This window comes from Rhinolophus sinicus, linkage group LG12 (assembly GCF_036562045.2).
Source record: "Rhinolophus sinicus isolate RSC01 linkage group LG12, ASM3656204v1, whole genome shotgun sequence".
In the NCBI taxonomy this organism is placed as follows: Eukaryota; Metazoa; Chordata; class Mammalia; order Chiroptera; family Rhinolophidae; genus Rhinolophus; species Rhinolophus sinicus.
The window spans coordinates 65,941,059-65,956,871 of record NC_133761.1 but is presented as its reverse complement, the minus strand read 5'-3'; the positions used below and the strand labels follow the sequence as shown (position 1 = coordinate 65,956,871).

Genomic DNA, 15,813 nt, shown 5'->3' with positions numbered 1-15,813 from the left:
ACAGACACACGGAGGTGGGGAGGTTCATGGTCACATGACCCTACAAAAGAGGGGCGAGACTCCCCAGGGATCCTCATCCGCTCAAGGGCACTGGATCTTGGGGACTCTGGTATCTATTGAACACAGCTTGGCCAATATTTGATCTAGATGTTCTCCTCTGGTCCCGTTTTCAGTATTAAGAATATACTAACTCAAGAGCAGGAACTAGAAGATTCCCATTCGTTTAATTTTAAAAAGTAAAAATTTTAAAACTGGGCTAGAAGTCTGTCGTCACTGCAACTCCTGTAACTCAGTTCTTCCACAGTTGCTGGTCTATTAGTTATTCCACCTTGAGTCAATTTAAAAACTGTTCTTTATCTTATTTAGTGCTTTGCTTCATTAAATTCTGCTTTGGAATTTACATTGTCCCTCTTCCATCTTTTCTGTTGTGTTTCCCTTATAAATCTTGGCCTACCTTTTTATTTCTAACCTTTCTAGGTTTATTTGTTCTAAGCATATCTTTTGAAAGTAGCACATAGTTTCGGATTATTTTTTAGACTGAGTCAGTCTATAAAAGAAATTTAATACACTGTGAATTGTTGCATTGCTACTTGTCTTTTATAGTCTTGTTTTTCATTTCTTTGCTGTTTATTTTTTTCATCTCTTGCCACATGGACCACATTTACATATTTTAGTGTTGCCCAGCTATTTAGAAAACAAATATATATCCTGTTTTACATCCTACTAACGGTGACTTCCAAGATTATTTAAGTCCTCCAGTTTCTGGCTGATTATCAAAGGAAAAAGGAAATCCATCTTGTGATACACAATCTGGTTCAGGTTAGCCAAGGATTCAGCACGTCATGACTCTTTCCCAAACACCCATCCCAAATTCTTAGATTGTACGTTTTATAATGAGGGCCTATCTTTCTAAGTTATTTCTGTCATTCTGCACTATTTCCAATCTGGTATAACTGTTTAGTCTTGCTTCTACATTTAGTTTGTTTCAATGCTTATTCCCAGTGCTTTTGTACAAAGCTATCCCTTTCCCAAACTCTTAATTTTGACTTTCCTCCTATAGTACCCCTTCAAGTAATTTTTCAAAGGGCACGCATGTGATAGATTTTCTCTAACCCTTGAAAATATAAATATACCATTCCATTTTCATCACACATGAGTGATAATTTGGCTATATATACAAGTTTTTAGCCACAACCCTCTGGGTTGTTCTCTGCAGACCTCTGAAGTAAATGTTACTTTACTTCTGGTATTTTGTGATACTAAAGAGAACACTTTGATGCTTTCCAATTTCTTGGGTGAAGATACTAGTTCCAGTGACTTACTTTTTATCAATTACTGGTTAAGAACTTTGTATGCATTTACTACTACTTAATCTAGTATCTGCTTGAAAGAAGTCATGGCTGTAATGTGAATCACCACTAGAAAGGGCACAATAGGAAATATTTTACCTGATATTTTCATTTCCACACAAAATATATCTTTTGCTCTACGATCTATAAGCAATGCTGTTGATTTTCGTGCTCAGGTTTCGCTGAATGGCTGCTACCTTGATTATGTAAACCGATAATAGTGCATTTTCACCAGGCACGTGTCCACCACATACACGGGTGATTTCCGGACCAGTAGCTCCAGAATCTATCTCATTTCCACCACTGCTGGACCTCTCTGAGAGCCAAACCACAAACGTCGAAAACCTTGAACACCCTTTCTAGTGAATGGCCTGGCCAGGCAGTCATCCCATTGACTTCGTAGGTCACACCTGTCCCTGTTCCTCCCTCACCTCCACAGAAGTCCCCACCTCCTAGGAATGCGACCTCCCAATCATCACCTTACTTATCCCAGACCCTCACGATTCTTGCTACTATTACAAGCTATTAGCCGTGAGCCTTACTTTGACTATTTCATTCCTCCTCTGTACACCACCATAAAGATCTGTCTAAAATACAAATCAAATTATGGCACACTCCTGCTTAAAACCCTCTAATGAATGAAACGGTTTTCTGAGCCTCGCTCCTTACTTGCCAGCGCTTCCCCCTTATAAATCCTATACTGTGACCTTAATGAATCATTTGCATTCCCTCCAAATGCCAGGCTACTTCATGCTGGGCTCTGACACAAGTAGTACCATCCTACTGAAATACCCTTCCCAGCTAGTCTGCTGGGAAACCTTGCTTCGTACTCAGGTAGTCTTCTGTAAAACACCTCTTTCAATATTGGTCTTAGTGTATTTTAATGAATTGGTTCCCTGTCCATCTGAGGCCCTAACCATGAACTACACAAACCACCACTCCTATGGGCAGAATCTGTTTCATCCCCATTTGTTTTTACCTGCAGTGCATGCTAAGGTCCAATAAATACTTGTTGAATAGCCAAATTTAGAAAACGAGAAGTTATAAAGAACATAGGTTCATCCATCTGGTTGTAGTTGACATTCACACGAGCGTCAACTTCTGAATGGTCAAGACAAGCTACCCTCTGCGCCTCAGCTCTCTCCCCTCCAAGGGGAGGTCCGAAAAGAGCACCCAATCTGTGATAACAGAGCGAGGTCCAAATCCTTATCTCAGAGTAACAAATACAGGGAACTTCCTACTGCAAACAAATGGCTGGAGAATCAAGTATTAACGCTCCTCAAAGTATTAAGTGGTACATGGATGCAACATTACCCGTTCTGTTTATCTTTACAGAAGAATTTACCCATGACGATGTAAAAGATGAGTGATCCCTATTCAGCCCTTTCAAAGTCTGTCCAATAAGCTATTGATCGACTTCCTATTTTTTTAGGTTAACTGTGGGCCAAGGATGCTGTGAAAACACAATAAATGTCCCTTACGTGTCTGCCATGTCATTCAGTTACTCACATAACAAAAACTAAAGCCTGGGAAAAGCATGATTACTAAGCCAACCACTCAGCTGTAACACTAGAAAAATCATGGCAAACAAACTAGAACCATCCGAGCAAGACAGACATACATCAAGTGCTAAGACACACAGCTTGGACCCATCTTCCAAACCCAGTTATAAAACATTCCACTGAACTCACAGTACTGACTAATTCATAGTAGTGAATTCTCATAACAAAGCTGAGAAGACCCTATGGAATACAGGCAAGTACATGGAAATGCTTTCATTACTATGAATTATTTATTGTGAGGTCATGTGTTGAACAGCCTTTGGTCTGTAACAAGTGCTCACTGACAAAAAAAATCATCAGAAAAACATTTCTCATTTAAATAAAATAAAGGAAAAAATTAACAGGTTTTTTTCTGAATTAGCACACGATTTTACATGTCACCCTTATCAGAAAAGCTTCTTAATGCTGTTTATTCGTTTGTTTTGCACACCTGCTCTATTACAGACACTGATCTACGCACTAATTATTCCTGAACTTCCCAAATCCTCTTTTCTTTACATAACAGTTTACAGTAAACCACGAAGCGGTTTAAAAAGAGTTCCTATCAATTCCTTCTCTTGATGCTCCTAAGCAGTCAGCAGGGAAGCAGAGGCCCAGCACAGTGGAGACGCGACTCCATCCCAGTCCTCTGGCGCCCACCCTTCCGGGGAGCTGTGCACTGGCCCCCCAACACTCTTGAGACCCGTGTTAGAGGGAACAGCAGAGTCCACTGAGTGAATGATGAGGTTAGGAGGACCTAATTAACAAAGCACATCCGTGGGCCACCTTCCTGCTGTTGCTACTTCTGCTTCTCCCTCCTTCTGCCCACCCTCTTCCCTCAGAAAAAGGAACAGGAATAATAACCGATCTCTGGTTTGGCTTGATCTCCTTCCCACTGTGCAGAGACTTCCAGCGCAAATTAAAATTAAGAGAAACTTAAGAAAGGAGGGAAAAAAGCAAGTATGTAAAAGCCATCGACTCATACTTACCCCAAAAAGGGCCTAGCTTTTAATAAAAAAGATTTTTCAGTGCACTTACTTACAAGCTAAATCATGGTTGTATTTTATTTTTTTAAATTTACCTCTGAGAACTAAATTCAATTGCTGTTATATTCTTGACATCACAGAACTGGGCTAGTCCTTGGATCTTTGCATAGATTATGCAAAATTCACCTAGGCAGCTGCTAAGCAAACTTTCTCACCAAACCCCGCCAAATTATTTCAACCCGACTCACCACCTTGCCATCCCTCTCGAGTTTTTTTGCACACAGACCACAAAACCAGCCAAGCTGTGTGCAGGTATCTTTTAACACATACAGACATATACCATATACTGCAAACAAATGTGCTTTCTCTGGCACACTTACCATGTGAACCCACAATTTTATGGAGACACTAAAAGTACAAAGATTAATATTTTAAATTAACAGCAGGAATGACAAACATAATGTCACATGCTGATGACACTGCCTAGAACTTTATATGAGAGACTTGAAAGGATTCACAAAATAGTTGAGAATCTAGTTAATAGTGACTATAGTCTCACGGTCATTAAAACAGAAGGACATAATTGATGATTCTTGGTAATTTTAAACTATAATATCACTGAAGTCTGGATTTTCTTCATTCATCACATAATCCAATTTATCTTAATCCATTTTTTAACAAATCTACCTGAGGTCCCCTTTATAATCATCTCGATTCTATTTTGATGCTGGTTCCTGATCTGCCATTAACTAAGAAGCAAATAAAGAGACGTCAAAGTACTACAGCTTTTATTGTTATTAAAATCAAAATTTAAAACCGTAAAGGTCCAAGGAACTCTTCCCAGGTATCTCACAGGAGAAGAGCAGGTCAGTCTTCTTAGCACTGTCTTCAAGGCCTTCGAAACGCAATCTCTGGTTCCTTTCCAGGTTCATTTCCCGTATGCTTCTTCATTAATTCATGAATATACATTTTACCTTTGGTCCATTTGGCACAGGCCCTTTATAACTACTTTAATTGTTTTAAAAGAAAATTATTGACATTGGGATTCTTTTAAATGTCCAGAAATGAAAACATACAAAATAAAATGTATCTATTTTGAAGTGGAACAGCCTTTCTCTATGTCAGCATTTAATGGCCACAAACGATAAATCTTCCATCAATTCACAATTAGTCATCCTTAAGGGAACAATTTCAAGTATTAAGCTAGTCATTTCCTTATGTAACTCAGTTTGATGTTTTCTTCATGAAGGGATTATTAGAACATCAAAATGGAATTAATTTGGCAAATGGATAGTAAGCATCTTCTCTGGGCAAAGAGAAAGTGAGACCACTTGACTGAACTAGGGAATAGGAACGGGCCAGCCTCTCAGGAAGGAAAATATAAGGGATAGTTAGCGAACAGTTTCGTAAGTCGGCTTCAAATCCATTTAATCAGACTGCTCACCCTGTTTTAACCTCATGTCCCAATTCCAAGAACTCAGCTCTCTGTTCCTGTTGCCCAAGCCTCGAATTTACACCTAATCACCAAACTTGTCTTGACTCCACCCTCTCCCCATTCCCAAGTTCATGTGTGATGTACCCCAGGCATACCCCGTCTCACCCCACTCTAAGATCTTTCAGAACTTAAGATTCAGACATCAGCTACCAACGCAGACTCTCAGACTGGATCTCTGAATGTCAGACCTTTACCTGTGTCACATGCACGACGTCCCTCATAGCACGTCCTTCCCACGGGCCTTGCAGAGACCTGTACCTGGCATGCATCCTAGACTCGCCTGAAACCCATTGCTCAACTGTCCTGGACATTCTCTCACTGCTAAGATCTGCCCAGACCTTCTGGCGCATGGCGTCACTGGGATGTGGTCAGGTGTCATTCCCCGAATGGCCAGTTCTGACAAGAATGGCCTCGCAGGAAACACCAAGATGTACAGGACATGATTCACACCTTCCAGAAGCTTATATTCCAGGAAGGAAGCTGAGACAAGCACAGCTACAGGGAGGGTAAGTACTAAAGGCCTGAAGAAGCCAAGGAAAGAGCTCTTATGTTTTCTGTGTAACATCTGAGCAGAGCCTTGAAGAATGGAGACCATTTCCACACGCTGACGTTGACGAGCTGAAGTGCAGAAAACAGATATTGAAAGTAGTCAGAAAAGTATAAAAACAGGGAGGCCAGGAAGGGAACAGCATTTACCAGAAACTGGTAAGTGGTCAGAGGTGACTGAAATATAGGGGAGAATAAAGCAATGACTCTGGGAAGGCAGGTGGGGATCGGCTGAAGCAAAGGGGCCAGTGCAGAGCCATGAGCAATGGGTGAGCCAGGCAATACGGTACGGCTTTGGTCATTCCTGTGGCCCCATATTCTGCGATTCTTAAAAACTGAAATATTTTTAAAAGCAGAAAGCTACATCTTATTTAGATGATTTGTTTACTCCCTTTCAGCTACCTACCTCAATCCCCAAATTTCTCTTTCTTCAACCTGTGAATTGGTGGGACCCAGTAGGACAGTGAAGAGAATAATAAAGGAACAAGTGGAAAAAGAAGGAATGTAAAGTGAATAGATTCACAGAACCATTCATCTTACAGCTGCTGGAGATCTCCAGAGATCAAATGGTCTGTCCTTCTGCTTTCAGGCAAGTACGCCTTCCAAGTTCAGAGAAAGCTAACCTTCACGTGAAACTAACTTTAACCTGAAATGCTGTGCAATCAGCTGGATCATGCCTTGAAGGGTGTATGCAAATATCCGACAAAGTTCACAAGGAAGAAAATGGGCATTCGTGTCCTACTAGGGAAACACGGAAATTCAGGGGATTGTGACCCAAGAAGCGAACAAAAAGCCCAGGAATGGCCACACTGCCTTGTCAGGGACCACACACTGCACAAGGGTCCCAGCGTTTCCTAACTCAACATCTTCCGTCCACCATGTCATTCCCGGAACCACTCGTCACACTAGCAACGCTCCCTCCTGGGCCAGACATACAGAACTCTTCCACTGAGTTCCGTGGGTATTAATTTAGCTCAGATCCTGTGGTTGGCATTTGAAAGATATAAAAATGAACCTGGACTTCATCCAGGACTTCAAAATCTCCTTTGTCAAGTGTCTCTTCTTACTAAAAAAAAAAAAAAAGTGGGGGTAGGAATAGTCATAAACAACAAGAGCCTGGAGTGATGGATAAACTCCAAATTAAAGAAAAAGGTTAAAAAAGAAATCACTGGTAGAAAGTAGTTTTGAAACGAGCAGGAAGGCTTCTGGGAATAGAGAACAGAACTTAGATGCAAAGGCCGGCATCTACGGACAAGGAGGGCAGTCAGGGCAGACCTGAGCACCAGCAGCTGTTATCAGTGGAAAGAAGACAGTCATGGAAAAAGGAACCGGTTACTCACCATGATGGTCTTGAACACGGTCCACATGGCCAGATACACAGGACGGAAAAGCTGGGTGCAGCCAGGCCCGGGAGCCGAGAGAGCAGCCGGGAGAACTCAGGCAAGGGGATTGCAAGCCATTGAGGGAAGGGAAGTGGTAAGTTTTCACACCCAGCCGAGAGAAACACTGCAGAAAAGCCAAAAATGCAACACACGTGGCACACTAACGAGACTGCTGGGTTGGGAGTGACACTTAAAGGGGCTATTTTCTTTCACTTGTTCTAGTGGGACGTTCTCTTTGGTTATTACTCAATTGTTATTTATAAAATACTTATACTTCTTTATCTAATTTCTTTTAATGGACTTGTAACAGTGATTTCAAGAACACCTGGCCAGCATCTGAGCTGACACATAGTTGCCAATGCTGGGAGAGGCTGATTCTCAGGCCTCAACTACTCCTGAGCACCAAGGATGGCAGCCGTAGGAGTGGAATCTCTTTACAAATAAATCAATAATTTTAAAAATTAAAAGATGTATGTTTCAAAGACCCTGTGAGGTCCTGAAGGTGGCCTGAGAGACGCCTGTATTAGAATCACCGTATTACTCATTTCAAAGGCAGGCTCCCATCACAGACCAGTCGCTTCCCAAATCTGTGTCTAAAAACCATCTGGGGTGCTTGCTTTGAAGTACCAGTGCTCATACCTATCGAGTCAGAATCTGACACAGGCATTCTGAGGATTGGAGTTTGAGAAACTCCGCAGCAGTACAGATGTTGTGAAAACACAGCCTCTCTGGCGAAGCCAAAAAGGTCACCACATAGTCTTGAGCAGCCACACAAATTTGTGGACATTATTTTCAATGTACCAGTAGATCTAAGTATGTCAAGGAATCATGAAATAAGTCCTTCGGGGTTCGTGTCATTCATCTCTAATCATTCCTCTTTGCAAGGTATGATTTTCACAAACAGAGGGGCATGGCTACAGAGGCAGTGGAAACAGAGCCAACGGAGACAGCTGCATCACAGGGAGAAGAGAAGAGATCAGAGGGAGAAATTGCCCAGTGGGGGCCCCGAACATTTCAGGCACATAAGCAGGAAGTAACGGGGGCACGTAAGTTATTTTCAACATAGTGGAGTGACACACCGCAATGAAAGCTGGCCCTTATGGACCAAGGAGTGCAACATAATGGCATATGTAGTACCTGGGAAATCCTGCCCAGACAACCCCGTGACCACGCATGACTTTCTGGCCTCTACTATCCTATCTCCCACCACCCGCCCTCCTAGGAGAACCTCCATGACGGTAATTTCTGCTCCTTCTCTGATCTTGTTTCATAGTGAGGAGGCAGCAACACACCCGAACGACCCTCCCTCTAGAGGCAACAGGAATGCTTCACCCCTGCACAATCGGGCACTCAAGTATTATATTTGCCAACTTGAATCCCGGCCCTGGCACAGAAGCAGGAGGTACAGTGCCATCCATCACTCTACCGGCAGGGCTGAGCTGAGCATGTACCATGAACAGACAAGGTCTGCTGCTTCCCGGGCAGTGAGACAAAAACACGGGGCCTGCTCGCAAGAACATTACAGGTGGCACGCCAGGCAATGCTGACTGTTTCGGAATCCAGGGGAACATGGGTTAGCAAGTTTACTTCCTGGGTTTCTGCTGATTCTCACAAAAAATGAAAAGGCCAGTTCAGAGTTTCTTTCCAATTCTGAAAGCATCTGATTTAGTGAATCATGCACTTAAGGACTCCCAAAGGACACCACCCGCTAATGGTGAAGGGAAAAGTTGACTTTGGAACAGCTGTTCTGTGGTAGCAACAGCAGACCCACTACGATGACATGTGTACAGGGTCACTTGGGCGCCTTTCTCTCTTAGGTACAATCTCTGCACTTTAAAATATTCTGTTCGGAACAAAAAGATCAAAAATCCCAAAATCTGTGGTATGGTAAAGATCTGGAAGGAAAAGCAGAGATTTTGCTTGTGAAGTTTTAAGTGGAAGAGTGATCAGAGGTAAAGATGAGGTCATTAGTTGGTCCTAATCCAGAATGACTGATGTCCTTATAAGAGGAGAGACACAGACAGACACACAGCAAGAACAGCGTGTGACAGAGGCAGAGATGAGAGTGACAAGGAACCTCAAGGGCCGTGGCCAACCCCAGAAGCTAAGAGAAAGGCACAGAACCCATTCTCCCTAGAACCTTCACGGTCGGCCTGTGGATCTTGATTTCTGACCTTCGAGAACTGAGAGACAATATGTTCCTGTTGCTGTAAGGCCCCCACGTTGCAGTCTTGTGTTGGGGCAGCCCTAGGAGAGTAACACAGGCATTACGTTGCGAGCCAGGGCCCGGAGCACTCAGGGCATGGCTGTGGGGTCCCCCACACAGCATCTTCCTGTGGCTGTGTCCTGACCAAGCGGCTGCACAGTTGGGGCGGGAGGCTTTCTGATCAGGGACCCAAGAGGCAGCGCTCCTTCTGTGGTCTGGCACTGGGAAGCTGCAGGAAGCCCACACTCCCTGCCAACCACACTGAAACGTTATTTTTAGATGGTGGAAATGTTTTTAAAATGTCAGTTTTCACCAAATACCTCACCTGTCCCCATACTATTTTAAGTGCATTCTAATACCAAAGACTGTGAAAAAAACAAATGAAGTGAATTTGTAGGTTGAGAAATTGAGACTACAACATGAATTTCTTTCCGTAAAATCATTCTATCAGTAAGCATCATTCTTGCATATCTTTCAATTTACCTGTGTTTGTTGAATAACAAGCCATGCCTAAAAATAATCTGTGAACTAAAGAAATACTATTTGCCTAATGTAAATTATCTATTGTACAGTTCTGGGTGTCTTTATGACAGTATGCAAACATATCACATTATTTTACTACAGTGTCCAGCAGTTAGATATAAAGGGCAATGGAAGATTTGCAATTTCTTACATTTTAGAAGTATAACAATTTTTCATAAACATATCTATTCAATTTTCCGAAACATAATAGAGGATATGTGCCTTTGTTATGGTTACAACCACAACAAAAATTAGAGCAATTTGCCATGTAAACATGAGTATATAAGGAAAATATTTTAATAATAAAAAGCCAGAATTACAAGCATAATAAAAGAATATTTTTAATTTTGCCATTTTGGAATCAATATTTAAGAATCTTTTTGCAACTCCAATGTTGTCTTGTTCAAAATATAGCCCCCAAGCCTCTGTGGGTTTTCCCTACCTGTGGAACTAAGGATTACTGCCTCTGCCTGCAACGCCCCCAAAAAGGAAAAACACTAACTCAAAGGTGGAAACCATTACATTTGCATATGGAAATCTCAAGCGAAGGGGAAGCAGAGAACTCAAGTGGCTGTCGACCTTGGTAGGAGCCTGTCCAGACAAAGCTGGGATAGAGCAGAGTGGCCAACGGGGCCAGTCATCAGAATAGAGATGCATTTCCCACAGCTAAAGGTCCTAAGAACAGAGAAATGGGTGGACTGAAATTCACACGTACTGAGCCTACCGCCATACTTTTAGAAAGATGTTTTCATTTACTCCTCAAAGCAATCTTACCGGAGCTGAGACAACTATGGTCTGAACAAGTGAAGTAACTCCAGCACAGTCAGGAAACAGGAGACAAACCTGGGGCTTAGTCTTCCCACACCATGGTAAACAGAAAATGGTAATGCTGGAGCTGCAAGGGCAGCTGAAGAGAAGATGGTTGTATGTCCTGACTGTAGGCCGTCCCCATAAACACAGGCCCTTTGTAGTATTTTTTTAACTGGAAAAAAAAGTCTTTTATAAAACACTAAGTCAATTTTTTCTGAAAAAGAAAAAAAAAATCTGCCCACCCTCTTGCTCATGCCAGAAATTCCCTCTAAACCTAACAAAGGCAGTCACTGCAGTTGGCTTAAAATGAAAACTACTAAAGAAACACACCAAGCTCCTATTAAAGGGTCATCATCAGTCAATCAGCAAAGATAAATGACTGACATCAGACTCCATGTTGTTTTAGTAAAGAGGAAGCTGGAGAGAGGACAGGTGCGGGATCCCCCAGTGGGAAACCCTCAAAATCTACAAGAGGGCAAATCTAAGAGGTTTATATATTTATGAAGTCTCTGAGGTGAAACACAAAATTTGGGAATGACTAACTGGGCATTATTCTGAGGGATCAGGAAAGGCCAAGGGATTGTAACAGGGTCTAAGGACCAAAACAGGCTATAAAGCACTGTTGTGGAAAATCCTCATTAACCCAAACATCAACAGCCTAGGATCATATTTAGATTTTTGGTATTATCTCCTAGAGCAGGGGTGGGCCTCCAGCCTGTGTGTATAAATAAAGTTTTGTTGGAACACAGCCACACCCACCTGTTTGGATGGAGAGTGTGAATGGCTACAGTGGCAGCAGCTCTGGCAGAGACCAGTGGCTCACAAGGCCAGAAGTACTAATATTTACTACCAGACCCTTTACAAAGAAGCGTGCAAACCTCTTTTCTATACAAAAGCAACCAGGAATGAAAAAGTCGCCCTTACCTACCAACTTGTCCTGATTATCAACTGAAGACCAATGGCAAGATCTATTTCCATTAAATAACAGAAAACACATATTTCTAAATTTATATAGACCAATTAAATAAGTTCCACTCATATATGCTGTTCTAATTAACTCTTTATATAGCTATTACAAAATAGCTCATTGTATAAGTTCACTATAAAAAATATGTATAGTGTGACAGAGCTGTTATTTTGACAAAGGTTAAAAAAAGAAGTTATCTTGCTAAAAAAAAAATTAAGGAATGCTTTATCACCATCTGTCCTTCTCGTTTCCACTGCTCACTAAAACCATGAAATATATTTTCTAAGTGTTTTCATTAGAACAACAAAATATTTTGTGAAGACATGTAATACACTGGGATAATCAAACTATTAATCACCAAAAAAAGGAATCAGTAGTTTAGAAATTTTATAACCCTGAGTGAATGGTTCTACATTAGTTTTATGTATGTTTAAAGATTCTCAACTGCCATTATTATATCATGCAAATAAATATATTTGATTACAATTATGTAATGTCATTCACCCATATACCCTATAAAAATGAGGAATTAAATTGAAATATTCAAAATCATGAAGAAATGTTTCTTAAAACATCTTGCTATATATTTACAGAAATGCTGATAAATTGCTGAGAAAGTAATTCAGAGCAAACTAATCATACATGTCATTTCCGAGACACCCTCAAGTATTACACTAAGTTTGCCACCATGTTTTATATATAATGTACTAAAATACCTACCCACGTTAACTGTTGAGCAAATACTTGAAAGGACAAATATTTTCATTTTAATGAAACCAGGAATGTGGACCGAGTGCTGCTTTGTGCTGCTGCAGCTACACTGCACATTTTTTAAATACCAAAACCTATTTTTAAAACAATAAAGTAAGCAAAACCTGAAAGGAAATTCGGAACTTATTTATCTAATTAAGCCACTTCTTTTCCAAAACTGCATTAGATAATCACTATTCTCCCAGTCCAGATGCCCTCAGTGGTGGCTACCTTAGTAATCCTAGAGACACATTTTAAAACATAAGATCTGCTTCCTAGGAAAATAGTTTGGTTCCAGATACACTGTAAAAGTTTCTAATGCTACCTCAGGCCACATACCTAAGTGGAAAAAAAAAAAAGAAGAATCTACATTTCTGTAAATGCACAGTAGGTGAAAAGAACACTGAAACGTTTGCAGTAAATCAGGGCCCAAAACGGTCAATCGCAACACCAGATGACGGGAGGGGAGTAGGTTAAATGCTCATGTGCACAAAGTAGAACTGCACTTCGGGTCATTTGACATATTTACTGATTTTTACTGTTCGGGTCTGTTCATCAGACTGGCCTCGTCTCCCCGCCTCCACTGGTATGTAGCCATCATACCAGACGCGCTTTCCTCATTCCTGGAGTAAGTGCTGTGTTACTGGGCCGGAAAAAAGCTCTTGCGATTGTCCCACCAGCAAAATGTGCAAGTGGGAAAGGGAATGGAGGAGTGAGCAAAATGATTACACCTGAATTCTGATCATAAACTCAATCTGTCAAGTTACCGTCTTTACTTTATAAGCTGATAAAGATTTTTAACTGCGGAAAGAGTCCCAAGTCACTGTGAACGCGCTTAACGATTTAGATTCTGACATTTCTTGGTTTCCGTTTTCAGATCAGTTAGCAAAATCCCGATCGGTTACAGGGGTGATAGTTAGTTTGCTGACCAGCTTCGTTTCTTGTCGACTATAAAGTTTCAGTTGCAGTCGTGAGTCGAAGGTGCAGCTTAACTATGAAACGAGACAAGCACGAGGGGTGAGAGGAAATTGGAGCCTCCTTGCCCTTCCTTTCCCGTGTTCATTTCACCAGGCCTTCCCTTCGCCCCGCGTCCCACCGCCCGCAGACATCACTCCAGCAGGCGCTCTGTCTGCCTCCCGGAGGGGCTCGGAAGTACCGCCTCCCAAGCGGGAACCGCGCTATCCTAGCCGCTCATTGGCTGCGGAGGCTGTCAGTGCTGCGAGGGGCGGGGCCTCCCCGGTGGAGCGGAATCTCTTGCCAGCACCTCTCCCGGTCCCCCGCTTCCCCAGCCCGCGAGAAAACCACCTGCCTCCACAGAGGGGCCTTCGCCCTTTTATTTCACCGGCTCTTCTCCCACCTACAGTTTCTGTCCCTTTGACGCCTCCCAGAGGCAAACTTTTTAAGCTCTATCTCCTCTCCCCCACCCCGCGAACTCCCATCCCAGCAGCAAACAGAGGATGCTGTGGTCTTAGGAGGGAAGCCCGCTGTGGGCTGGATCTCCTCGAGGGCTGCAGAAGACTCCTTCCTCGGAAAATGAAATAACTGTTTACGTTTTACGTCAACCGTCTTAAGCGCACTGGCCTTCACCAAGTGTTACGCCCCGAACTACTGCGCGTCCATTCAGCGAGAGTCGCCACATGGTGAGCGGCATGTCTCCTTCAATGAGTCACCGAGCTCAGTGCTTGTCCGGCTGCCCCCAAAGTACCGTAAAAACTCTCGGAGCGGAAGTGCTTTGCCACTCCTCAGCCGGTCCCGCAGCCGCCCAAGCTCCTGCTCTGAGACTCACTGCACACACGTTCTGTGCTTGATTCTGTAACGCAACCTGACAACACACACAGCTGTCGCCTGCGGGGCGTGTGCACACTGCTGGAAACTCACAATTCCTCGGAAGAGGCCTTCGAAACACTGGTTCTAATTACGCGTACACCGTGCTCTGCCAACTAGGGGCATCTGACTGTTCAGCTGCATCCTTCACATCACCAGCCTCACAGAAGGAGGAAAATCATTTCGTGTCTGCAACACGTGTCTGAATTCCAGTGCCGTCTCCAGAACTGCTCAAGGATGGGAGCTTATCTTGCTGTAAAACGGGCGTATGTTTAGTACTGACCCCTAACGAGGACGACGGCTCTGCGAGAACACGACTCATCTGCTGGATGCATCGTGTCCCAGGCCGCCAGTGCGCAGGGAAGAGGCAACAGGAGTCCTTGCGACCTGGCTGCAGCGTCCTCTACGTCGTGCTCGTCTCCTGACACTGTCCTGGGGCAACGTGGCCCCCTATTTTCTCCTTTTTCCTTTGGGCTCCCCTCCGTCTCTCTAGCTTCGGCCTCACTTTTCGATTTTTCTTTTCCACGGCCACCATCACTACCAGTGTTCGCCTTACACTCCCTCGCTGACGTTTCCTGAACCTGTCGGAGTCCCACTAAAGCTCGTTCTCCAACAGGCTGGTCATCCTCCCGGTACTTCTCCAGCCACTGGACACTTGCCCACCACCCACTCTCTCCCACTGAACTTTTCCTCTTCCAAGTCTGGCGGCCGCCGAATTCTGACAGCTGGGCCTAACCAATCCGTGAGCAATAAATAACCCGCGCGGCCAATGAGCAACCGCCGGGCGGCGGGAGGCGGGACTTCACCCAAGTTCCTCGGGTCCTGAAACCTAAGACCTGTTGCAGCCAGCGCCGTGGCCGCCGAGTTTCTTGGTTACCGTGGCCGGCGCCGCCAGAGCCGGTGCCAGGCGTGAAGCTCCCGCCCCTGCCCATGATCAGGGCCGGAGCCTTGGGCTCCAGCGCGGCGCGCCCCGCCCCGCCCCACCTCCCCGGCCGCGGGACCCGGAGGCCGCCCGCGCGATCCCGACGCATCCCCATCCCCGCCCGGCTCCCGCAGGATCCCCGCTCGGCCCGGCGCCGCAACCCCGCAGCGACTCACCGGGAAGTTGGGAGTTGTCAGATCTCCTGCCCGCGAGGGGCCCGGGGCGGGCGGGCGGCCGGGCCAGGAGGCGCCGCGGAAAGGCCCGCTGGGCCGGGGACTGTGGCTGCGAGGCCCGGAGCCGATCGCCACCTCGCGCCGCGCCGCCCCGGCGGACGGTGCAGGCGCGGCCACCCACCCTGCGCACGGCGAGGCGCGTCCCGAGTGTGAGGCTAGCGGCGGCCCATCCTCCCGAGGCTCCCGCTCCTCCTCTCGCGGACGCCGCTGTCAGGAGTGTAAACATCCCGGCATCCCCGAGGAGAGGGCGGGGCGGCGGCCGGCCACGCCTCCCCGGCCC

The 15,813-nt window shown here is 44.5% G+C and overlaps 1 protein-coding gene across 2 annotated transcripts in view; it reads right to left on the bottom strand.

Moving 5' to 3' along the window:
- NEK7 (NIMA related kinase 7) overlaps positions 1-15,610 on the bottom strand; it is a 106,988-nt gene extending 91,378 nt beyond the window's left edge. For both annotated transcript variants that reach the window (XM_074317079.1, XM_074317080.1), the window contains exon 1: positions 15,477-15,610. The gene's annotated coding sequence lies outside the window, so the exon portion shown is untranslated. The remainder of the gene's footprint in view (positions 1-15,476) is intronic.
- Positions 15,611-15,813: the final 203 nt, after the last annotated feature.